The sequence below is a fragment of the Canis aureus genome, chromosome 1 (genome assembly GCF_053574225.1).
Source record: "Canis aureus isolate CA01 chromosome 1, VMU_Caureus_v.1.0, whole genome shotgun sequence".
NCBI lineage: Eukaryota > Metazoa > Chordata > Mammalia > Carnivora > Canidae > Canis > Canis aureus.
Window position 1 is genome coordinate 77,470,547 of NC_135611.1, and position 24,992 is coordinate 77,495,538.

General features: G+C 39.8%; 1 long non-coding RNA gene across 1 annotated transcript; it reads left to right on the forward strand.

Annotated features, from left to right (window-relative positions):
• Positions 1-653: 653 nt before the first annotated feature.
• LOC144288510 (uncharacterized) lies at positions 654-15,989 on the forward strand. Its single transcript, XR_013356390.1, has 3 exons — positions 654-835; positions 8,316-8,529; positions 15,535-15,989. It is a non-coding gene; the product is annotated as an uncharacterized LOC144288510 (long non-coding RNA).
• The last annotated feature ends 9,003 nt before the right edge of the window (positions 15,990-24,992 follow it).

A 24,992-nucleotide genomic window follows, 5' to 3' on the forward strand; every position in this document is an offset into this window, starting at 1 on the left:
GCTGTTACCATGGGGATAGAGCTGTGATAACATTCCTTCTTTGAGATAACTTCCTGGGTGAAGAGCAGCACAGCAGGCTTGAAAGGGAGAACCAAGAGCTCCCCTATACCTGGAGGGGAAAGGATAGGTCTTGGCCTTAGAGAGGCTGGGTGCCATGGAATTTTGGATAAGCCGCTTACTCTCTGACCTTCAGTTGCCTCACATGTAGAGTAGGACTGAGGATTCCTAAATGAGGGGTTGTTGGACTATTAAATGAGATATTACCTGTTTTAATAAGTTTAAATCTAGTATAGTTCCCAGCATAGTAGACACTCAATCAGCCAATGGCAGCTCTAATTATGATTATTGCCAACTCTTCCTTGGAGGTAGCTCTAAGACAGAGTCCTTCCCAGTTTCACTTAGAGGACAGAGAAAATGCAAAGAAGAATGAGTCAGAGGTAATGCAGATACAGCATTTTAGTATAAACGGAGCCCAGAGTTCTTTCCAGGAAAAAGAGAAAGTGGTGGATCTTTCTGGCTATGTCCAGCACAGGTGAGGCTGAAACCTAGTGAATAAAAAGGCCTGGCTCTATTTATGACCACATAATCAGAAAAGACAGTGCTGAAGTAACTTGTTTAGACTATTTGCATCTTCCTGTTTGCCGGTCCCCTCCTTCTGCCTTCCCTTGTGGTAGGAATAGAAGCTCTTAGAAAACCATAGAAAGGCTGCATATCATTTTCAGAGAACTGAGGAGAGGGAGAAGAAGGCTTTGTCTTTGGTCTGAGAGAGTAGGTTATACTCTGAAATCATGGACCATGGGGATGAAAGAGAGGATAGCAAGACAACTTCCTAGAAGTGAGTGAACAAGGAAAGGGATGACCCAGAGTCTCTCTTACTTGAGGTCTCGTGAAATGTACTTGGTCTAGGGGTTCCTAAAATTCTCATTGACAAGTGTCGTTAAGTGGAGAAGAATCAGCAAGGTCAATGGGGAGGATCGGCTGATTGGGAGGAATATGGAGTGTTCTGTGGCTATCATCTCTTCTCCTGACCTGGGAAGAGAAAGGACACAGACATTTTAGAATGGAATGGAATGGAATAGAATAGAATAGAATAGAATAGAATAGAATAGAATAGAATAGAAATCTGTAAGTTATTGCTCCCAAATCCTCAGGGATGAGCCATATCGGCTGGATTCTGTACACTCCATGGAGGAAGCCTAGAAATGCAGCCACTATTTGTAATGCTGCTTTTGGGGGTGGAGGACATTTTCTGACTTCCTCATTTTTTAATTTCCCCACTAATCAAAAACTGAATTTCTGGAATGGAAGCCCTTCTCAGAAAGATGATTGTTAATTCTGCCCACCTGAGTAGAGAAAGATGTCTGGTGTCTGCTGCTTTGTTTCAGACACAGGGCCAACCAAGTCTTTGGAAAGAGATAAAAGAGGGTTTCACGTGAATGCTGTGGAGAGCAGACAGTTGACCCTGGAACATACAGTGGTCCTGGTAACACTCTCACTTTCAGTTGGATGGAACTTGAGGCATATCTACTTCCTAAGTCCTGTCTTTAGTGTCTTCCTTATTTATGCACCTCCCATTTCCTCTAAGATGCTTCCTTTCCCCCCACAACCAGGAAAACAGTGAGAATATCCATAGTGCCATATGGATTTTTCTCAACTCTGAACTCCTATAGAAAATTGAGGTCTACACTACAGGATCTAATTTTTAAGATCTTATCATTTTATGTAATATATATTAATGTTTAATACAGTTAAATATCTTCCTAATGATATTGCCACTTTTTTTTAAGGGTAAGTTCTGTCTCATACTTCTATACCTCACAGAGCACTTTTTAATCCTGAGACCCAAGAATGTCCTTGAAGACGTGCAGTTTGTTTAGATAGCAATGACTGTCGCCTGGTTAATTTTTGACTATAATCACTGCTGTCATCATTGCATATAACCTCACTGTCATTATGCCATATCACCACTGCAACTAGAAGTTTTGTACAGTAGTTCAAACTTTACTGTTTTCACATGTAGTATTTTGTTTTATGTTCACAGCCACCTTGTATTTAGACATTATCCATTATCCCATTTCACAGATAATAAATATGGAGGATAAAAAGGATTATATGAGTTTCCTATGTGGCAGAAATGCAAGTCGAATCTTTTTAGGTACTCCATAAATACGCATCTTGGTGTATTTCTCAGCATAAAATAACAAGACTGTTTTCAAACAAACACTTAATAGTATTGTTCTGAGTGTATAATAAACCTCCCCAAATTTTAGTGGTATAAAACACAACCATTTTCTTATGCTCCCAATTTCATCCATCAGGAATTTGGACAGGGCACAGTAGGGATGGTTTGTCTCTATCATGGTGCCTGAGCCTCACATGATTGAGTCTGGGATCATGTCTGGGATCTTAGTCCTTTTCCACATGGCATCTCCTGGGACTGGACTAAGATAATTCTTTTTTTTTTTTTTTTTTTTTAATTTTTTTATTTATTTATGATAGTCACAGAGAGAGAGAGAGAGGCAGAGACACAGGCAGAGGGAGAAGCAGGCTCCATGCACCGGGAGCCTGATGTGGGATTCGATCCCGGGTCTCCAGGATCGCGCCCTGGGCCAAAGGCAGGCGCCAAACCGCTGCGCCACCCAGGGATCCCATGACTAAGATAATTCTTAAACTGGCCTGAGTCTGGCATCCAGGAGCAGAAGGCTAGAACATCTGGGTATGGTCTTTTCCCAACACTCTCTCCTCATGTGGTCTTTCTATGTGATCATCTTGGGCCTTCTCAGAGATCAGAGGTCTTATGGTAGTCAAATTTCCTATAGAGTTGCTGGCTTCCCCTGAAGCAGGCAGTTCAAGCTTTTAAAATGGAGGTGCATGATTTCTCATGACCGAGACTCAGAAATCATGTGTAGGCACTTCCATCTCATTCTGTTGAGAATGTTGGTTATACATGACCAGACCAGAACAGGATGGGAATGGACAACACAAAATATGAATTGGGGGAAATGTGAAGTTGTATACTTTTCCCTTCATTCTGTTAATGTTGCCTTCACATATTGTGGAGCTCTGCTGTTTGGTGAATATATGTTTTTAATTGTGATACCTTCTTAATTAATTGACCTCTTCATCAATAACTATCTCATAATAGTCTCCTGCTATCAGGATTTTCTTTTTTGCCTTTTGGTTTTGAAAGGTTGATTATAATTATTTCATTGCAAGTCTCTAAGTTCATCACACTTAAAGTTAGAGTTCTGGACTTATCAACCAACTTTTGCCCATTATTTCTTGAAATATTCTTTCTGATCTGTTCTCTCTTTTCCTTCTGGGACTCTCATAACATGTATGTTGGCCCACTTGATCTTTGACTTATAAGTCCCTTAGGCTCTGTCTACTTCTTATTTTTTATATTTTTGTTTCTCAGACTTAATAATTTCAATTTTCCTGTCTTCAAGTTAGCTGATTATTTCTTTTTTTTTTAGCTGATTATTTCTTCTGCATATTCAAATATTCTGTTGAACCCCTCTAGTGAATTTTTCATTTTAGTTGTTATATTTTCATCTCCAGAATTTTAATTTTGTTCCTTTTTATAATTTCTCTTTGTTGATATTCTTATTTTGTTCATACATTGTTTTCTTGATTTCATTTGTTTTTTGCTCATGTTTTCCTTTAGCTTTTTGTACATATTTAATGCAGCTTTCTTAAAGTCTATATAGTGAATCTAGTATCTGGTATTTCCTCAGAGACATTCTCTGTCAATTTATTTTGTTCTTTGAATGGTCCATATATTTATTTTTCTTGCCTTGTGATTTTTTGTTGTTGTTGCAAATTGGGCATTTGGATATTACAGTACCTAAAACTCTGGAAATATGGTTAAAATTCTTCTTAACCTTTCTAAAAATGACTTCTAAACAAATGTTTCCATAATTTGCGCTCCTTGAAAATGTCTTCCAAAGATCCTAAGCAGAATTTTATATATTTGACTTCTAAAAGAGAAAAATAAAAACTGGTGAATTTGATCAAGAAATTTTCCTTTGCTTTGCATTTAATAAGGAGAAACTTGCCCCAGGTTTTTGTTGTTTGTTGTTGTTTGTTGTTTTAAATTGTTGAAGGCCATATTGTTTTGACTTTTCCAAACTATTTTATATGCAAAGACTATTCCTTGTCATGTGTGATCATGGAAGTCTGTATTCAGCTAATATTTTGAGAGATTTCCTTGAATGCCAAAAGGCCTCCCAGTCTTTGCAGATTGGGTCAGTCTAGAATAATCTTTCAAAATTTAGGTAAGCTTGTTCTAAGTCTAGGGATAATCCTGACATTAAACTTTAAGGTCTTCTCAGGTATTTTTTAAGAATGCATCTTGTCTGGGTATGTGTGTAGCTTTCTAAATTCCCTCATACACATGGCTGCTTCTCAATGTGTTAATTCCTCACAAAGAGTCTCACTCCAGCCTCTCCTCCAGGCCTTAAGTAGTCTCCATCTATAATCGCATGCCCCAGGCATTCAGGTCTATAGGTAACTATAGTTACCTTGTAGCTTTACTGTCAGAGCTTGGCTTCCTGGCCAAGTTCCATGGTGGGCAAAACAGGGACAAGTTCACTACATCAGTCTTTCAGATATATCTCTCAGGTTAGAACAAACATACACAATAATTTACAAATAAATTCTGCTTTGAGATTTGAGGTAGGGAGCTGTGAATCAAAACACTCCTGCATGAAGACAAAAACCACTGCCATTTTATGGAGAAAGGAAGGCAAGAGTGAGTAAAATTGCCACAAAACTACTTTCTTACCCTTCTCAAGATGGCTTTCTTTCTTTCTACCTTCTTCTTTTTTTTTTTTTTTTATGAGTATTGACTTGGTAGCTATAAACTTTTAACTGTTTTCCACAACTCTGATAAGGTTAGTTCAGATATTTCTGATTTTTTTTTTTCTGATATCTTTGTCAGGGAATAAAAGCTTGGAAATTTCTAGAGTACCATTTTGTTAACATCAGTTGAGAAGTCTGCAGCTGTATTTATTTATTTGTTTGTTTGTTTATCCAAGAGAGAGAAAGAGAGAGTGAAGAGAGAGAGGGAGACAGGGGAGGAGAAGAGGGAGAGGGGCAAGTTTGACTCTATGCTGAGCATGGACTCCAACACAGAGCTTGATCCCACGACTCTGAGATCATGACTTGAGCTGAAATCAAGAGTTGTTTGCTTAACCAACTGAGCCCCCCAAGTGCCCCAGGAAGTTTGCAGCTCTATTTTAAGAAGTTGCTTTTGGGGCTGAACTTTTCAATTGCATGTATACCACTTGAATTATTATTTGCAAAAGTAAATTCCAAATTTTTAGACTTTTAAAAATGGCTCAAAAATGGTTTTCATAACATATATATATATATATATATATATACTGGAAGGACTTTTAAAAATGGCTCAAAAATGGTTTTCATAAGTAATATATATATACTGGAAGGACAGTTCCTTATTTGGATTTGCTAACATTTCTAATTTTTTAGAGCAAACATGAGCCACAGTAGCTTTCTAGCATTATAATTCATATCAGCATTGTTGGTATTTAACTTGCTATTAATTACTTCAAATTATAGCCCCACACTGCACTCATAGTAAACCTGGAGACTGACTTTAGACAAACAATTAACTTTTAAAATTGGTGAATTTTGGATCTTCCATTCTATTATTATTTGACTATCTTTGATTTTATTTTTGTAAATGAATGAAGATGATTTTATTCCATCCTTCCCCAATTCTGGATGGAGCCAAATTCTTCTTAACCTTTCTAAAAATGACTTCTAAACAAATGTTTCCATAATTTGCGCTCCTTGAAAATGTCTTCCAAAGATCTTAAGCAGAATTTTATATATTTGACTTCTAAAAGAGAAAAATAAAAACTGGTGAATTTGATCAAGAAATTTTCCTTTGCTTTGCATTTAATAAAGTATCTTTCTTTCAAACCATTGTTCAAAGACAAAAAGAAATGATAAGAAGAGTCATGGGTCCTAGAAGCATCCCCCTTTATCTTTCTGGGAAGCCAAGTTCTATTGAAGAAGAAAAAGCAAAGATCTAAAGCTATCTATGTTCACAAGGTCATGCAAACAGGCTAGGTGAGGCAAAAAGCAGAGTGAGGGATATATTTCTGAAGATTCACTATGAGGTCAAAAAAGAACACAAAGCTTTTGGTTTAAAGGATATTATGTCAATCAAGAAACAGATTCTTAATTATAGAGAACAAACTGATGATTACCAAAGAAGAGGTAGGGGCGGGGATGGGGATGGGTTAAATAGATAATGAGGATTAAGGAGTGCACTTGTGATGAGCACTGGGGATGTGTGGAATTGTTGAATCACACTATTGTACACTTGCTATTAATATAATACTGTATGTTAACTGGAGTTAAAATAAAAACTTAAAAAATAAGAATACAGTTTATACTTTGACACAGTGCAGGATTATGTGAAAACTGATTACAAATTAGAATTCTCTAATACTTCCTTCTCTTTTCAACAATGCAGCAGGGCCTGGCTCCTGGGGAAGCAGAGTAAGAAAAATGCATAGTTGCCCTAAATTTATCTGTTCTCACCAGGGCACCCAGGGTGCTGGTTAATAAATGGCTCCCCACTTGCATACAAGCTGCATTTGCTCAGGGCTCTTCCAAAGAGTTCACTCACCTCACATTAGTCAGCAGCTTCCTATAAGACAAGCTGCCTTCACTTTGCCCTACTGAAGGATTATTCAGCCTTATAAAAAATACTAGATTCCCTACTCTCAGTAGGACATTTAATTAACTCCCATTGATTCACCAAGCCAAACAACCAGTAAAAAGTTTTGGGATTTTCATTGTGGCCCTAGGATATCCACCCACTTCTTGGTATTTTGAAAATTTTTATCTCGGTTTCACTCTAAATTTTCAGAGTAGAGACAGCACAGAAATAAATAATTTAAAAAAAAAAAAAGAAAGAAAGAATTTCTTCGACTAGCCCAGCAGCACTGTTGAACCATCTATTTGGTGTAAATTGAACTACCTACTGGGGAGAAGGAGGAAGGGAGCCTTTGTGGATCAGGGTCTACACAGAGTGCTGTGTGTGCACAATCACTCAGGACTGTTACAGAGAGGTTGCCTGGGAAGCCCTCTTGTTAACCTGAGGTTACAGTACCTCTCAGCATGCTCCCTAAAGGATCGCCTTCCTTATAAGAAGGTTCTCCCAAAATATGATTCATATCATGAACTGTATTCCAGAAAAAAGTAGGGAAATATTTGTGCATGGGTAGGTACTGATCTCAAACTTCATTTTATCTGGTCTTTGGGCAATTACAGACTAATATCTCCATTCTATTCTTGAGGGAAAAAATACATTATCCAAGTCTTTAGTAATAATACACAAATTTTAAGTACTTAGCAGGACCCTGAAATAGTCTTTTCTCTCCCTAACCCTCTATTATGTTTTGTTTCCAAAGTTGTATACAGTAGAAGTTTATTCACTATCCCTCTGTGTCAGGAGATTTTCTAACTTGTCTCACTTAACATTTGAAATTGCTATATGAAGTTTTATTACTAGCCCTTTTGTAACACCTCATGCAATTACTGACACATAGTAGATTCTCAGTAAATACTCAGTGAATGAAGAAAAGCTAAATGGATAAATGGGATAAATGAATGGGTTTATAAATGGGCTTGGATAATATTTAGCAACTTGATCATAATTACAGAACTACTGAGGTGAACTCATATTTAGGGTTAAAAAATGGAGGTGAGTGGTATTGCATATTGATTTAAGCCAGTTTTCCCATTCAAAATTTTTTAGTTATTTTGGTATTCATCAGTGGCATCCAACTGTTATAAATAGATGGGACTAATTTCTCCTCACAGATTGTATTTATCAACAAAATGAAGTCCTAAGAAGGAATTCCCTCATACTTCCACAATTCATTAGCAAGTGGGTACAACAGCAGTCATACATTCATTTCTTGGAAGCTTATTGGTATCCCCGCTCCTTATCCTGTTAAACATTCTGACAAGCAGCTTACTTGTAAAATGTACCCCAAGGCAAGTGCAACAAATATTCTGACAGCAGGATAACTAATCTTCTGGTTGGATTAAGGAACAGAATCCTCTGTTAAGTGAGGAAACATAGGACTGTGGAATTTCCAGACTGTAGACTCACTCCCAAGAAGTGAAACTATTGTCTTTAGCTTCCTTCCTGTTCCTTTTTCATGAGAGGGTGAAGATGCCTATACAGATCCAATCCCTCCTGAACCATATGGAGTGTGGCAAATGCAGTACCTACTTGTTTTCATAATTGCTGCCTTGCTTTGTCCAAGTCTTTCTTCCAGAAACTGCTGAAATCCTTGAGCTGAAGCTACTCCCAGATATGGCTACCTGTGGGAAAAAAGGCCAGAGCAAAGATGCTGGACTTCTGTCTGGAAGCCTTCAGAGAGTGCTCTCAATTCTGGGACTATTGTTGAGAAGCAACTACTCCTTGGACTGCATCTCTGTTAACCGTGATCTGCTTTGTCACCCTGTATAACCCTGCAGGTAGGAGTAACTCAGAAGTAGAAGGGACTACCAGAGTTCCAAGCTACTCCTCTTCCTCACTCGACATACACTCTGGAGAACTGATCCTGCCAGGAAAACCGTGAGGGCAAAACACTTCCTTCCTATTTTTTTTTTTCTATTCAAGGCAGGAGGCAGCTAATTGGTACTTCTTGAGTGATCATCATATGGTGGAGTGTTTCTTTGGGCTGCCGTTGCCTCGTAAGGCTACTTTTCATTTTTTCCACTGAAAAGTCTTGAGTGTATTTCAAGATTTCTGAGTGCCTAAGAATTGGTATCTACCAAGCTGTCAATCTTCATGAGGTAGAGCAGGAAGCATTACTCACTGGAGACCACGGTTGCCAACCCACTCACAAATTACCCAACTTTTTATGCAGATAAATGCCATGACAGATCAGTTATTAAATATAAAATACACTGTGCCACATAAATCTTTGTTTCTCATTGCTTGCTCCTGGGCTGAGCTGACTCATGAGATGAGTCTGGAAAATTTAAGCCTTGGGAAAAGGTAGGTGCAGAAGGCTTGCATTATAAAAGTGTGATTTGTGAGCTTGAGGGTGGGGTAAAGCAGAGCAGACAACATTGGGGATCAGAGGACATCTATTCAGAAATGGATCTCCATTAGGAAAGTCATTCATGCCTGGAAATGTGAGGAAAGCTGTATTTTCCTAAGCATTCTCTAGCCTGAGGAAGTCACCACTCAGTAATAGCTGCAAGAATCATGATGGTAATCTTTCAAAAGAGATTTTTGGGAATTGGTGTTCATATTAATCATTATTCTTTCTGCTCTAAGAAACAGAATCCAAACTAAGACAGGCTCAAAAAGAGCTGGGGGAAAGGGGAAAGAAAGAATAATTTATAGATTCAGGTAGCTGAAAAGTTTGAGACTAGATCTACAAGTCCAAGCTATGATATTAAGCATTCTCCATCTTTTGCCTCTTCTTTTTTGTTCTGAGTTCTCCAATGAGAGACTAAAGATGGCTAGTAACAGTTCCAGAATTATTTTTCTCCAACTTAAAAACACCAGCAGAGAGTTTATTCTTCTTGATATCTCTGGAGATTATTCTAAGTAGTTTGTTCTCATTTCAACTAATCTCTTTGGCCAGGCCCAGGTCTAGTGTCCATTCCTGGAGCCAAGAGTAGGATCAATTCCAGCTGAAGCATATGGCCTGAAGGGAAATAGTGGCTAAAGGAAGAGATAGGTTCTCTTAATATGAGGGGTGTTGAGCAGGCAAAAATAGGAGGTGTTTGCTTCAGGGGTATTATTGCCTTTAGCCAAATTTATGATGAAAAGGACCAAATTAGGACAATTAAGTTTCTCCATGATATATTATATATTTTCTCTTCCACTTGAGAGGCTAGATGGGATTCTAAAGACATTATTCTTTTCCTTCCTTCCTTCCTTCCTTCCTTCCTTCCTTCCTTCCTTCCTTCCTTCCTTCCTTTCTTCTTTCCTTCCAGACAGTAGCTGAACACATACTGTGCTCCAGGTATAATATTAAGTGATATAGATGAACATGAGGGATGTTCCCTACCCTCAGGAGCTCTAGAAGTTTTGTCAGGTCTACATCCACCCTAAAAATGGTAGTATTAGCTTGATATCCTTTGGCCTAAATGTAAGATTCTTGTGGTGCCTAGGGAAATCTAGTCAAATGACTAGAAAGAGATTCTTATATGTAGACATGATCCAGGCTTTGTATGATTTTCTAGCTTTCTTTGAGTGGAGAATCATTAACCACAGAACCATAGACCGCTTGATTCTGACACCTTAGGCTGTACTGCAAGATTTGAATCACAGGGTAATTGAAACAGTTTCTGCTATCTACAAGCTATGAGTAGTCATTATTGCTTATTGGTTGGTATAGCCAATATATTCCTAAATGTGCCCTGCGTACATAGTACGAGGGAAGATTTCTTGGAGTTACTTAAGCAATTCAAATTCCCCATGACATTCATTATACACAGCCAAAGAAACATGAAAAAAAGCATTTGTTAGTTATATAAGTAATGCAGTCCTGTAGTAACCAACATAGACCTGCAAGCTGCAGGTATAAGCATAGAGCTATTGGAAAAACTGTCTCTTCTTTTCAGATTAGTCTTACAGAGTTTCATGGACAAGACGGGGTTTCCTGAGTCTATTTTAATTTCACTTTGCAATCACTCATACTTGGATATTTATAGGCTAACTATAAATATCACCAGTCTGCTTTCCTTCATTTGTATTTCTGCTGGATGTTATTAGAATAATGTTTGATACTAATATCAGAGATGGGAGATGGCCTGGTAGTATGGAAGGACAGAGTAAGACAAACTAGATGTTTTCTAATTACAGTTAAGCTACTATCTTTAAGATAAGAAAGCAAGATACTTGACCTTGACCATTTCAAGCCTTTGTTTTCTTTTCTACAAAATGAGGGACATAGTCTAACTAGTGCTTTCCAGTAGAATTCCCTGTAATAATGGAAGTGTTCTATATTTGTGCCATCCAATATGGCAGCCCCTAACTACATGTGGCTTGTGACTAGCTGGTTTGACTGAGAGGCTTTTTTTCTGAATTTTTAATTTCACTTGAAATAAATTATTTTAAATTGCAATGTGAATAAGCCAAATCATATGGCTGGTGGCTAGCACAGTGGACTGCACAAGAAGCCATATCTATAGTCCCAGACACCTCCCAAATTCTAGGGATTAAAACTACATGTGAATATTGTTAAGTCTGGGTTTCTCTATATGAAAGTCCTTTTAAGAATAAAAATCCATTTTGTGTTCTCAAACAGTGCAGTTTCCATTCAGCTTTCTGATTCAGCTGAAAGATGAGTAAAGGCACATGTAAACAGAAAAGCTCCCAGGGGAATGAACATCATCTCAATAGGGCTCTTGTCAGTTGAGCGTTCGAGCAGACTCCCAGAATATATTACCTTTGTGAACTATTCTGCTATGGCAGCCAAAGACACACAAGAATATTGCTGGGAGGCTGGATCCTTCCTCCCAGGCTTTCCTGATACAGGCTGTTGTTTCAGACTTATGAGGCACACATACCTGCAAAGGGACTGTGCCTGCACCAAACAAGAGGATGTGGAGGTTTAAAAATTACTGGTTAATAGAGCCAGTAATGATAGCCCAGCATGGATGGCAAGTTCCCCAAAGCCAAGAGAAGGTTAAAGAGAGAGGCAAGAATTATCACATTGCCTGGGACTGAGTCTGTGCAGGTAAACACTGATTTTCATTTGCCAGCTGGCAACTGTCCATTTGAATTGATCAGTGTTCAATTTTGAAGGGTGGAAGCTTCCCACAACATTAGCATCCTTAGGGCTGCTAGGTTCACATCAGATAGCAGAGTAGTAGGAGCTGAATTATATGTTAAAGCCTGTTCAGATTATCCCCTGAGCATCAGACCAACTTTCTCCAACTCTGCTTTTATGCCTCAATGGCCAATCTGAGGGCCCACCCAGCTCAAGGTGTGGAAAGTCACCTTGAAGGACCCATCTGGTACAAAGACTTGGTTAAATTTACAAATTTCTGATAGGCCTTCTAGGTACCTTTGCTCCCATCCCCCCTCCGAAGGATTCGAACAGATGAGATAGCACAACGAATGGAAAGGGGAAGGCTTTATAACTACACTGCTGAATGACGACCCACTCTGACACCAACTTGCCCTCTAAGGTCTGAGCAATTGATCATGAGGAACAATTTGGATTGTTAACTATAGTGCTCTTGCTTTATTCAAATGCCATAGATGCCACATGCAAAAGCTTACAAAGTGTTGTCAGACAGATGAAGTAATGACCTCCTGGTCAGAAGTGGTGCTGATAATCCCTCAAAGTTTGCATTTGAGGGATACTGTCAGGACTGGCTCTCAAAGGGGCGTCTCTTAATGTCTGGGCAGTCAGTGGTTGTTCTAAAATTCATTTTATTGCTCCTTTTCTCATATCTGATTTTCCCAAATGGTTGTCATTCATTCATTCATTCATTCATTCATTCAGCAAATATTTACAGAGCACCTTCTACTTGCTAGAACTATTCCAGAAACTGTTTTGTAGTGAATCAAACAAACCTTTATGGAACTAATGTGTGGATGAGGAAAGTGGGGTATGAGAAAGACAAAGACAGGAAACAAATAAACATTTAAATGTTGGGCAGTTGAAAGTGCTAGAGAGAAATACAGCTCAGAGATGATGGTAAGGAATGAGAGATTGCAAGGTAGTCAAGGCAGGATTCTCCCTGATAAGAAAACATTTGGGTAGAAACGAGATAGAAGTGAGGGGGTAAGTCACATTATTAACCAAGAAAAATATGTTCCAGGCAGAGGAAATAGTCAGTGCAAAGGCCTGGATGCTGGAGGGTGGTTGGTGACTTTGAAGAACTGCATTGAGTCAGTGTAGCTGGAGGGGTCTGAGCAAGAAAGAAAGTGGAAGAAGATGAAATCAGAAGAGAAAGTGTGTGTGTGTGTATAAAGTACATGTAGGGTCTTATATATTTCAATTTGGCTTTTGCTTCAAATGAGATGTAAAGTCACTGGAAGATCTTAAATATGGACCTGGCATGACCTAACTTGCTGATGTTTCACATTGGCTGCAGTGTGGAGCAAAGTCTGTATGGGGATGAGAGTGGAAGTTAATGACCAGTGGAGGTAAAATTAGTGGAAGTGAAGCATTCTTAGAGTTGGATATATTTTGTTTTTTTTTTAAAAGATTATTTATTCTAGAGAGAGTGTGTGCACACAGGGGTGTAGGGGAGGGGCAGAGGGAGAGAGAGAGAGAGAGAGAGAGAGAGAGAGAGAGAGAGAATCTGGAGCACACCCCTCGCCTGACATGGGGTTTGATCCCGCGATGCCAAGATGATGACCTGAGTGGAAACCAAGAGCCAGATGCTCAACTGACTGACTCACCCAGGTGCCCCAGAGTCTGATATATTTTAAAATGCAGAACTAACAGGATTTACCAATGAATTGGTTGTGAGATGTGAGAAAGATGGAGGATTCAGGACTGACTCTAGGGTTATCAAAAGAAATTTCTTACTGCCCCATCTTTATACACTGTAACAGAAAGAATGGCTTTTTGCCAGAATCAGGTAGAGAGATATGTGAAGAATTCCAATACCTCGTCTAGCCAGTAAGGAGCATCCATACATCCATCCAATCTTTCCGATCCAGCAAATGGCACAGTTTGGGGAGTCAAAAAGACTTTGGTAGGAGAAAGTTATCAACTACTTATGCCTTCCTTGAGACATTTGTCCATCCTGGGTCTCCATTTCTTCTGATAGGATTGTTGAAAAAATTTAATGAAGTAAGTAAAGCACCAAGCATGGAGCCTGGCATACAGTAAGCATTCAGTACAGCCACCTTACAAAAGCTAATTTTTATTATTGTCTATCACAAATCAAACATCCTATAAAATCAGGACAATAAGCTCATTCGCTTTTATGTTGGTTTTAGTTGATGCTCATAAGAAGCTTAATTTCATTCTCCTCCTTTTCTGACTTTCTGGAGACCTGGAGGGTGAGGGAGGTGGAAGTGGGGTATGGTGCCCACTGGGAAAAAAAAAAGATAATTCTTAAATGAAACTATTTGCTCTTTCCCTCCACACCGGTGCAGCTGCAGCGTGGGAGCTCACATCAGAGTCTATCATAAAGCAGCTTTATTAAAAATAGTAATAATAAAAAAAGGATCCAGGTTAATTCCAGCTATTGACCCTGTGGGCAGCACTTCTATGGGCAAAAGGGGATGCTTTCCAATGCTGGTATTGATTTTCATGTATAAATCCCTCCTCACAGAATCCTCTGCTCATTGCAGCCAGCGTAAAAGTAATCACTCTCTTTATGATCACCCCTTCAAGTCAGACCCAAGCCATTTGTAAAAGAGAGGGAAAAAACCAGGAAGGGGGAGCCCTGCAACAGGAAAGTGGATGCGGTATCTCCTTTTATGAATCCTAAAGTGTCCTGAGCACAGGTGAGACAGTGCAAGTGTAGCGGCAACCAGAACTTTCTGCAAAATTCACGGAGGGCTCGTCTTGAGAATGGACTGGTCTATAACAGAAGGATCCTGGGAATAGAGTCAATCATCTCATCTGTCTCTCCTTCTCTCTCTGCCTGTCTCCCTTTCTTTCTCCAGCTTTTCTTCACTCCCCTCTCTCTCTCTCCCTCTGTCTCCTGCACACAGAGCCAGCTTGCCCCATTTCTGCATGCCCCCCAACTCTGTCCCACATCTCAAGGGGCCTCATGTTCTTATGTACAGACACCCCAGCCCTTAGGTCCGAGTTTATTCAACACCCTTTCCCTGTTCAACTCATACCCAGGCCAAGGCAAACTTTGAGCCTGGGAATGTGCGCTTTACTCTAACAGCAAGACACACTTGTGGAGACGCTCAGGCTCTGGAGGGAGGCTTTTGGCTGCAGGTCTGGGAACTCCTGGGTTCTGGGTCCCCAGAGCCTGGTCTAGAACTGCGCTGTGCGCTAAAACAACCACTAGCCGGGATCCCTGCGTGGCGCGGCGGTTTAGCGCCTGCCTTTGGCCCCGGGGCGCGATCCTGCAGACCCGGGATCGAATCCCACGTCGGGCTCCCGGTGCATGGAGCCTGCTTCTCCCTCTGCCTGTGTCTCTGCCTCTCTCTCTCTCTCTCTCTCTGTGACTATCATAAATAAAGAAATAAATAAATTAAAACAACCACTAGCCACCTGCGGCTAGCCCAAACTGAGACGCACGTGTAAAACACAGACTGGATGTAAAAACGCAGCACATCCCCTTCCCCACGCACCCCCCCCAAAAAAAAATAATAATGGAGAGAGGAGGCCCCCCCTACAGTCTCAGAGCCCCAGCCCCGGCCGGCCTAGGACCGAAGCAGATCTGCTTAGCCCTTCCCCCGCCGCCTGCCTGGGGTGGTTCTGCAAGGAGATGTATTTATTCAAAGGGGTTCAGTCATCTCGCTAAATGAAATCACTCGCTTAGGCTGGTAAATATTGACTCAAGCTGTTACGCTTTTATGTATTTCAGCAACTCCCAATGTTTGAGGGCTCAGCGAGCAAACAAGAACAGGTACGGGAAGTTATTGTGGTGTTGGGGGCCCCTGTTTATTTTTGTGCAGCCGCTGCCTGTTGCCCACTGTGTGAGGCTGGGTACTAAGGACCTCGCCACGGGGCACCTGCAGTTGGTACGGCCAAAGGCTTTCACAGAATACAAATGCGTCTTACATTTCCACATGAAGAGTTTATTTTAATTGTGTTTTGAAATATGCTGTACCCTAAAGGCCTCTCTTTTCCTCAGTGATCTACGTCCGCCGAATAAAACACTGCCAAGAATGGAATGCGTGGTGGGGTGACCTGTACTGGGCACTTTGGAATTCAGTTGGAAGAGGGTCCTGGTGCCCCCCCCCGCCTGCCCTGAAGGCCTCCGGAGCTGGGAGGGAAGCTGGACGCCCCTCAGGAAGGGCTGTAAGGGGCTGCGGTTTTAAAGAGTCAGAAAGTGTCAGAAGTTCCTTGTAGGTTTCTGTGTTTTCTTTAATTATCCTCTTGGTGCAACAGGCCATTTTCATTTATTTCTGAGCCTAGCTGGAGTGCTAGGGGCAGAGCTCGGAAAGTGAGGTGGGAGCTTCAGCAGCCGTAGGGTCAGGGAATGGATAGAGAGGCAAGGGGCAGGTGTGGCTGCAGCCTAGGAATTTGGGGACAGAGCACAGGGTGGGGGGGGGATGGGACACAGGGATCCTCAAAGTCACTTCTCTGTTTCTTCCTTCTAAATCCTGCTCCCTTATTTGTTCTTTCACATCATTTTCTGTCTTCTTAACTCTCTCTTTTCATTCTTTTTTTTTTTTTCCCTAGTGAGGAGAAAGAGACCGCATGAGTGGTGGGGAGAGGCAGAGGGAGAGGGAGAGAGAAAATCTGAAGGGGACTCCTCACAGAGCATGGAGCCTGGGGGGAGGGAGTAGGGTGGGGAGGGCTCCCTCTCACTACCCTGAGATTCACAACCTCAGCCAAAATCAAGAGTTGGATGCTTAACAGACTGAGCCACCCAGGCGCCCCTCTCTTCATTCTTTTTTTTTTTTTTTTTTAATTTTTATTTATTTATGATAGTCACACAGAGAGAGAGAGAGAGGCAGAGACATAGGCAGAGGGAGAAGCAGGCTCCATGCACCGGAAGCCCGATGTGGGATTCGATCCCGGGTCTCCAGGATCGCGCCCTGGGCCAAAGGCAGGCGCTAAACCGCTGCGCCACCCAGGGATCCCCCCTCTCTTCATTCTTGATGTTCTTTTCTCCTCCTCTTTCCCTCTTGCTGCATCCTTCCTTTTCCCCCTCTGGGAATAAGTGGAGACAGAGAACTGCTTAGAGGAACATGGAATTAACTGCTAAGTAAACTGGATCCAGTACCCACTGCACTGCAGGCACAGGTATTTACAAACACACCCTTACACATCCTATATGAGCTAGCAGGGGTATGTGCACATGTATTACACATGTAAAGTATGTAACAAGGTTCTTTAGCTGTTAGCCTACAGCAAAATATAAAAGAACACTGTTGTCAAGCACACTGACCCTAAAAACAGTAAAAGATTTTGGTGGTTTGGGATTTCTTCTTTACAATGATCATGTGGGATGACTAAATCATATAATGCAGTTAAGGCACTGTTCATCTATTCAGGCTGCCATAACAAAATACCACAGGTCAGGTGGCTTAAACAGCAGAGGTTTATTTCTCAACATTCTGGAGACCGGGAGATCCAAGATCAAGGGGTCTTCCCATTTGGTTTCTGAGATGTGCTCTCTTAATTGATTTGCATATGGCCACCTTCTCCCTCTGTCCTTATGTGGCCTTTCTTCAGTGCCTGTGCATGGAGAGACTGATTTCTCTGCCTCTTCTTATAAAGCCATTAATCCCATTACCAGTGCCCCACCCTCATAACCTCACCTAACCTTATTCACCTCCCAAAGGTTCCATCTCTAAATACCATCACAATGAGATGAGTTAGGGTTTCAACCTGTGAACTTCAGGGAGACACAAACATTCTGATCATAACAAGTACTCAACAAACAACAAAAGTATTTTTGCTGCTTCTGAAATGAGGACTTACAAATTGAAAGCATTCTGTGGCTGGAAGATCCATTTTACTTTTTTTCTGTCATTTAGACCTCAGCAATGTGGTCAAATCAACAAAATCATAATTAAGTCAGTATTCATTTTCGGTTGTTACTCATTTAATTATAATGCATATGCTTTATGAAAAATTTAACCCTTACAAGTTAATGCTGATGGCTCTTGGGAGCCATTTACTTTCTCTCTCTCTTTACCTGTGGGTTTTTCTTTCTTGACATTTCAAGAGAAACCTTGATGATGGTTTCTCTTGAAATGTCAAGAAACACCCAGTGATGAAACAGTATTTCATCCAGCTAATCCATTGCTGAGGGATGACCCATAATTTTCTTACTGAGAGCATGTTCTAGTATCAAAGCTCCAGAAAAAGATACTGTTCCAAACCACTCACCTCTGAAATTTTTTAAAGATTTTATTTATTCATGAGAGGCACAGAGAGAGTGGCAGAAACACAGGTAGAAGGAGAAGCAGGCTCCCCATAGGGAGCCCGACGCAGGATTTGATTCCAGGTCCCTGGGATCACACCCTAAGCCTAAAGCAGACACTCAACCACTGAGCCACCCAGGCATCCTTGACCCCTGAACTTAAATATCAGTATGTGTTTTCTTAGTGTGCAGTTTTGGAGGATCCTGGGAGTCCAGGACCCAAATGGAATAAACTCTGGGATAGTGAGTGGACCATTCTGGGTTGTTCAAGTGCCATCTGGGGTGGAACTACCATTTTCCAGTGAAGCTGAGTCTGTTGACAATTCTTTAGCTCTAGATGATTCTTAGATTACTTTTTAAAAAAATATTTATTTATTTATTTGAGAGAGAGAGAGAGAAAATGGGGAGAGTGACTGAATCAGAACCTCCAAGATAGAGTCCACAAGAGTCTGGAAAACATGGCTCTAGACCTGGATACAAAAACGAATATTTTGTTATTATTGCTTTTTATTTTTCTTCCTTGAGTTAGGTATTGTTTTTCTTAAAATGAAACAAAGTTTGCCTCAATTGATCATAAAACAATGAATGTTCATTGTAAAAAGGTTCTGACAAAAAAAGTTTAAATAATAAGTTAAAATTTCCAGTAATCCCCCTACTCAAAGATAACCATGGATATATGGTATCATTTTTTTATTATGTATTATAGTGAACAAAGACCATTCTGTAAGCACAGTTCTTATTTCATAGAACCACAGAATATTAATACCAGGAGGGAACTGGGAGATCATGTAGGCCCCATTCCCTCATTTATATCAAGGAAAACCAAGCAATTAGCTCTAGGGCACTAGTCCAGCCAGTAAGTGGCATGAATAAACCTAATAGTTGTCTCCATCAGATGTGAACGAGGGAGGCATCAGATTATCTATCTTACAGACTGGCACTTCAGGAAAGTTTTGCATAGTTTTAAGCCTCAAAGATGCCTAAATAATGTGTATATCCTTGGAGAAGAAAACAAATAGATAAAGAAAAAAAATCACATGAGACCTACTAATATTATTTCCCCAACTTTGGTGAGTGGGCTATACCATTAGTCAGTGATTAGTGCAGTATACAGTTGACCCATGACAATGTGGAAGTTAGGGGCACCAACCCCCTCATAGTCCAAAATCCATGTGTAAGTTTGGACTGAACCAAGACTTTATTAATAGTCTACTGTTGACTGGAAGCCTTACTGATCACATAAACAGTTGATTAACACATATTTGTGTGTTACATGCACTATATGCTATATTCTTACAATAGAATAAGCTAGAGAAAAGAAAATGTTATTAAGGAGATCATAGGGAAGAGAAAACACATTTACAAGGCTGCATTGTATTAAAAACCCACATATAAGTGGACCTGTGCTTTTCAAACCTGTGTTGTTCAAGGGTCAACTGTATATTATATAAAGGCAACTTATTCACTTACCCATTCATTACTTTAACAGTTATTTTTTTGAGCATTTAATTTGAGCTTACTGCTCAAAGGACTAGTGTCTTGCTAAGAAGCAAAATATACAGTTTGGGTATATCTTTTTTGTTTGTTTGTTTTAGATTTTATTTATTAGAGAGAGAGAGAGGGTACATGTGCATACAAGTGGGGGGAGGGGTGGAGAGGTGGAGGGAGGGGGAGAAGCAAACTCCCCACTGAGCAGGGAGCCCAATGGATGCAGGGCTGATCATGACCTGAGCTGAAGACAGATGCTTCTAATCAACTGAGCCACCCAGGACCCCCAGTTTGGGTACATCTTTTAAATGAACCTGTACTTTCCTGAAATAAAATCTTACCTCAAGTTCTGTCTGTGGCTGGGTTTTTGAGGCTGGGGAAATGGTTTGCCTCCTCCTTCAATTTTAACTGCATACATACACTGCATAATCATCAAATGAACTTAATGGGAGTATCCTATCTCTGGAGTTGCTCAATATTTGAAGATTACTTTTTAATGAAATATCTTGTTATCATTGTCCAAATAACTGATGACCTTTCAAATGGAAACCATATGTAAATACAGGGACAGGAAATCAGTGTATTTCTTTGTACGGAGAAAGAAAAAGAAGGCATGTATCATAGTGTAAAGAAAAGAACAGGAGATTAGGAAACTGCTGCTAAATGTCAGTTACAACTTCCGGTTGGTGAATTTTAGTTTACCAGTTATCTGGCAATCATATACAGCATCCTCTTTGCTCTTTGGAATGTCACTGTGCTGTAGGGGGCAGATGATACTATTACCCACTGCACTGGTGTGCTAGCTAATGAATGAGAAGTTATCTGGTGGGTGAACACTTGGTAAGGCAACAGCACTCAATGATATAAAATATGAAGATGAATACCTATGTATTCTAGTAAAACACTTTGCACTCCTCATAGCAAGGATATCTACTACCAGGAAGTAATTTTCAAGGACATAGCTTCCCAGAAACACAAAGGTTAAAAGCTTAAAAAAAAAAATTCAGGAATCAGAGACTTTCCAAGTTATTAGCTCCATATCCCCATTTTATTGGTGGTTAAAGTAGAGGCTCGGAGAGGTTATATGTCTTATTCAAAGACTAGAACCTGGGACACATATAATGCTCTGTCCACTGAATACATCTTGCCTAGAGAGCCTCAGAAAGCACACACATCTACATCTACCCAAAGTCCCAAAAGTCCCAAAGTTACCTCACATGTCTATCTTTAACATGAGATGGTGGTGATAGTCATGATGTTTATTGACAAGAAAGGCAGGGTATTTATTGAAAATAACATTCCCCCTATAGACTTATTCAGTCCAATTAAATTGAAGCTTGAGAGTGGAATGAAAATTGCAGATAGAGTGTGGGGTGGAGAGTATAAGAGAATTTGCGGTGGGGAAGCCAATGGCAAACGGGAACATTTCTGGGACTGTGGCCGGAGGACGACCTTTAGTAGAAATTATTGGTGATCTTTAAAAAAATAAAAGTTTAATTTTGGAAAAAAAAAAAACAAAACCTGTAACCCTTGCCTGTCATCCTTACAATAGGGTCCAAGTTTATGATCTAGTATTTTACCTCAGTTCATAATGTGTTATTATTAGGACAAGGCAAGGAAAACGGTTTATAAACATGATACTCCATTAGGAAGTGTCTAGACGGCTGCTTTTGTCCTTTCCTTCTTCTGCTTTCCAATTATCCAGGCCTTGAATGTGAGAAAGAAACTTAAGACCTTCAAACAATAGGCCAAATAAATGTCTTTTGCATTCTTGAAGGAAAAAAAAAAGTCTCCAGGGCTCAGCAAACTGACTCTAAGTTGGCTGGGAAGAGCCACAATACTTTTTGTTCTCTGGACTGCTCATGGTCCCCCCAGAATTATTCTGCCTGCCTCAGAAACCAGCTCTGTGACATTCTGGGGGCTTTTATCTCTTACGGTGAATTACTATATCCAATGCAAATCTCCTCCAGGGCTCACAGAGATCTCAGCAAGCAGGGAATATGGAACGGCTCAAATCAGGAATAGATGGGGACTTTGAAGATAAGGTAAACTGTGTTTTCTTGTTGACAAAATAATCTGAAGCTTTTGTTGTGTGTTTCCATAAAAGACTTCCCAGGCATAAATCAATATGGCAGCACCAACTCTGCAAGAATAAGAAACGATAAGTATAGTTTTCAGCACCCTGTAACCACTCATTACATTTATTTCCTAGTTTTCTTTGTTATTCCTTTCCTGTTCAAATCTGAGCCAGCACATTTTTGGCTTCCCAGCTGAAGTAGGAGGTGCTGCCAATCAGCAGGAAATATAATACAGATAAGATTCATATAAACTCTTTTGAACTGGTAAAATAGCTGGATGGGAAATGGATGTTAAATTGTTTACATTTGGCACGAGAAGAAAACGTTCCATTTTTAAATTCAAAGCCTCTGCACCTTTGTAAATGAAAACAAATCACATGGGTCATGTAGTGTTCCACTCTGTAAAAGCCATCAGGAGGCTGATAAAAGCTTTCGTAAATCACTAACTTTATCTGGTACTTGCTCAAAAGAGTCATTTCCCAGATTAAAATGATGTGGCCCTTGCCCTGGGTCTTTGGAAAAACTGTGTAGTAACAACAGGCTCCCAGCCGACTCTGAGGTGTGCTCTACAAAAGTGGCAAAAAAAAAAAAAAAAAAAAAAAAAAAGTTTTCAACTAGGGTCTTTCCAAATTCCTATGAAGGTGAGACAGCACGAAGGATACAAACGTGTGGTCTGAAGATATTATTAGCATTATGAAAAATCTTTCCTCTTGGCAAACATTGGTATGCCCAGCTAAGTTCAAGTAATAAAGAAAAACCTTTAAAAAATGAACTGTTGAGTTCCATGAAACAACGAAGTGGCTTAATTCCACAGAAAGAGAAATTCCCACTTTGTGTGAATATTTGCACGTTTTAGCCATTTCATCTTACATCATACGAACATAGTCTAGACACAATGATGTAAAAATCACTCAGAATGTGTATAATAGTTAAATAAAATTAATTACAAAGTAAATTGGAGTCTTAGTCGGGGGAAAGCTCTCTGTCATGGGTAAGGTACAAAGCCTGGGATGCCTTGTCATCGAGGCACACCACACTATCCATCTATGCTACTATGTCATGTTCAGATATAGTGTAGGATCAACCACATGGAGCAAGGAAAGGGGACAGCAGGACTATGGTTCTTCAGACTGGTCTCATGAAGTACATATTGCCCTAAGTTGCCATTACTAGAAAAACCATCTGATCCTTTTTATTAGAACAATGCTGACCTCAAAAAATAAGCAGATAGGAGGAAGCTCAGTGCAATTCTGTGCATTGTTTTGGAACACTTAGAGCACTTCTGGGCAGGGTTTCTGCCGTTCATTCACTGTATAGGGAAAATCTTGAACTACAATTAGGAGCGTGTGATGAAAGTAAATGAAGACAGTTATCTTCATCCATCTTGACCTCCATTTTTATTCAAACAATTTAATGATCCATGAATCAGGAAATAACTTGCCTTCAAACTCTGGTGTAGGACCAACTTCTTGAGATTTCAAAATGGTGAAGTTTGCACAGGCAGGGGAGAAAGATGTGAGCCCGTTTATAAAGTGCCTTCCTTTGTAGCCATTCTCCTGCCATGCTGGATCTGAGTACTCATTTTCAGAAGGTGACTCATTGTCAAGATGATACCCAGTTCCCCAGTCTCTAGTTGGTTTTGTAATCATTTTACAAGGGAGGTTTGAGACTAGACACTTGCCTCTCTTTGCTGCCTATTGAGCTTCTTTTAGACAGAACCCCACAGATTTCAAACAAGTGCCGAGCATGGAGCAAAGTCAACGAATCAGGACACGATGAGTCTCTGGCCTTCTATGTGATCCTGAAAGGACACTTTGAAGTCAATAGGCTCACCATGGAAATCAAAAGGAAGTCTGCAGAATGCATATAAAAGTGAGAATTATTTTCTTTAAAGTGAACTTCACTGGCATTCCCCAGTGACTCAACTGCTGCTGGCAGCCCTGACGTTTGCTGATCCTGCCACAGATTGGTACCATCTATTGGTGAGATAAAAGAGCCCAGTATTACATGAAAATCATGACAATCTGAATAGACATTTTTCCAAAGAAGACATACAGATGGCCAAAAGGTACATGAAAAGATGCTCAGGTTAAAAAAAAAAAAAGATGCTCAGTATCATTAATCATCAGGGAAATGCAAATCAAAACCACAATGGATGATACTTTACACCTGGAAAAATGGCTCATATCAAAAAGGTAAGAAATAACAAGTGTTGGTGAGGATGTGGAGAGAAGAGAACCTTTGTGCACTGTTGGTGGAAATATAAATTGGTGCAGCCACTATGGGAAACAGTATGGAGGTTTCTCAAAAAAATAAAAATAGAACTACCCATATGATCAATAAATCTACTTCTGGGTATTTGAAGAAAATGAAAATACTAACTCAAAGAGATATATGCATCCTTATGTTCACTGCAGCATTATTTACAATAGCCAAATTATGGAAACAATCTAATGGATGAATGGATAAAGAAGATACAGTGTGTGTATATATACACATACAATATTCCATTGTGATTTAACCATAAAAATAATGAAATCTTACCATTGTGAATATGGAATTCAAGAACATTATGCTAACTGAAATAAGTCAAACAGAGAAAGATAAATACTGTATGATGTCTTTTATATGTGGAATTTAAAACAAACAAACAAAACAAGATCATAGATACAAAGAACAGAACAGATTGGTGCTTGCCAGAGGCAGGGGGTGAGAGGATGAGAGAAATGAGTGAACTGAGTTTTTTGTTTTTTTTAGTTTAAATAGTTTAAATTTAAAAAAAAAATAGAGAAATAAATGTTAATGTGGATGCCTAAATTAGATGGCCCTGATGGGACATAATTTTAAACATTTAGAGAAGCCACCACACATTCATTAAACCACAATTTTGTTCAATATTTGAAGAAGTTTTATACCTGAATTGAACACAACTTAGCATTAGCATCAATGATTTGTATTCACTGCACATGAATAAAAGTGATAAACAACTGAACTTCTGCTATTAAAATTCAAGACAGAGGAATCGCCAGACATGTTGGGGAAATGCAGATACTCTGAAAGGCCTAGTTTTACACTGATGAGAAACAAAATCACTTGCCATCAAGGCTTGGATGCTTTCATGGAAATGAGGAATTAGGGTGTAGGGAATACCAACTTGGAAAATGTTGGTGATGTTGTTCAGGTAGATGAGCAAAACAGCTCCTATCCAGAATTTGCAGAAGGATCTCTTGGGAGGAATAGCAACAAGTAAACACTTGGGGTTTTAATTAAATTATTAACAAACAAGCCTCAGTTTGAAAGTTCATTAATAATAATGCATCTGGGATCCCCAGTGTTGATGTAATCAAGCCAAACTTATTGCTAGGAAATGATGGGTCA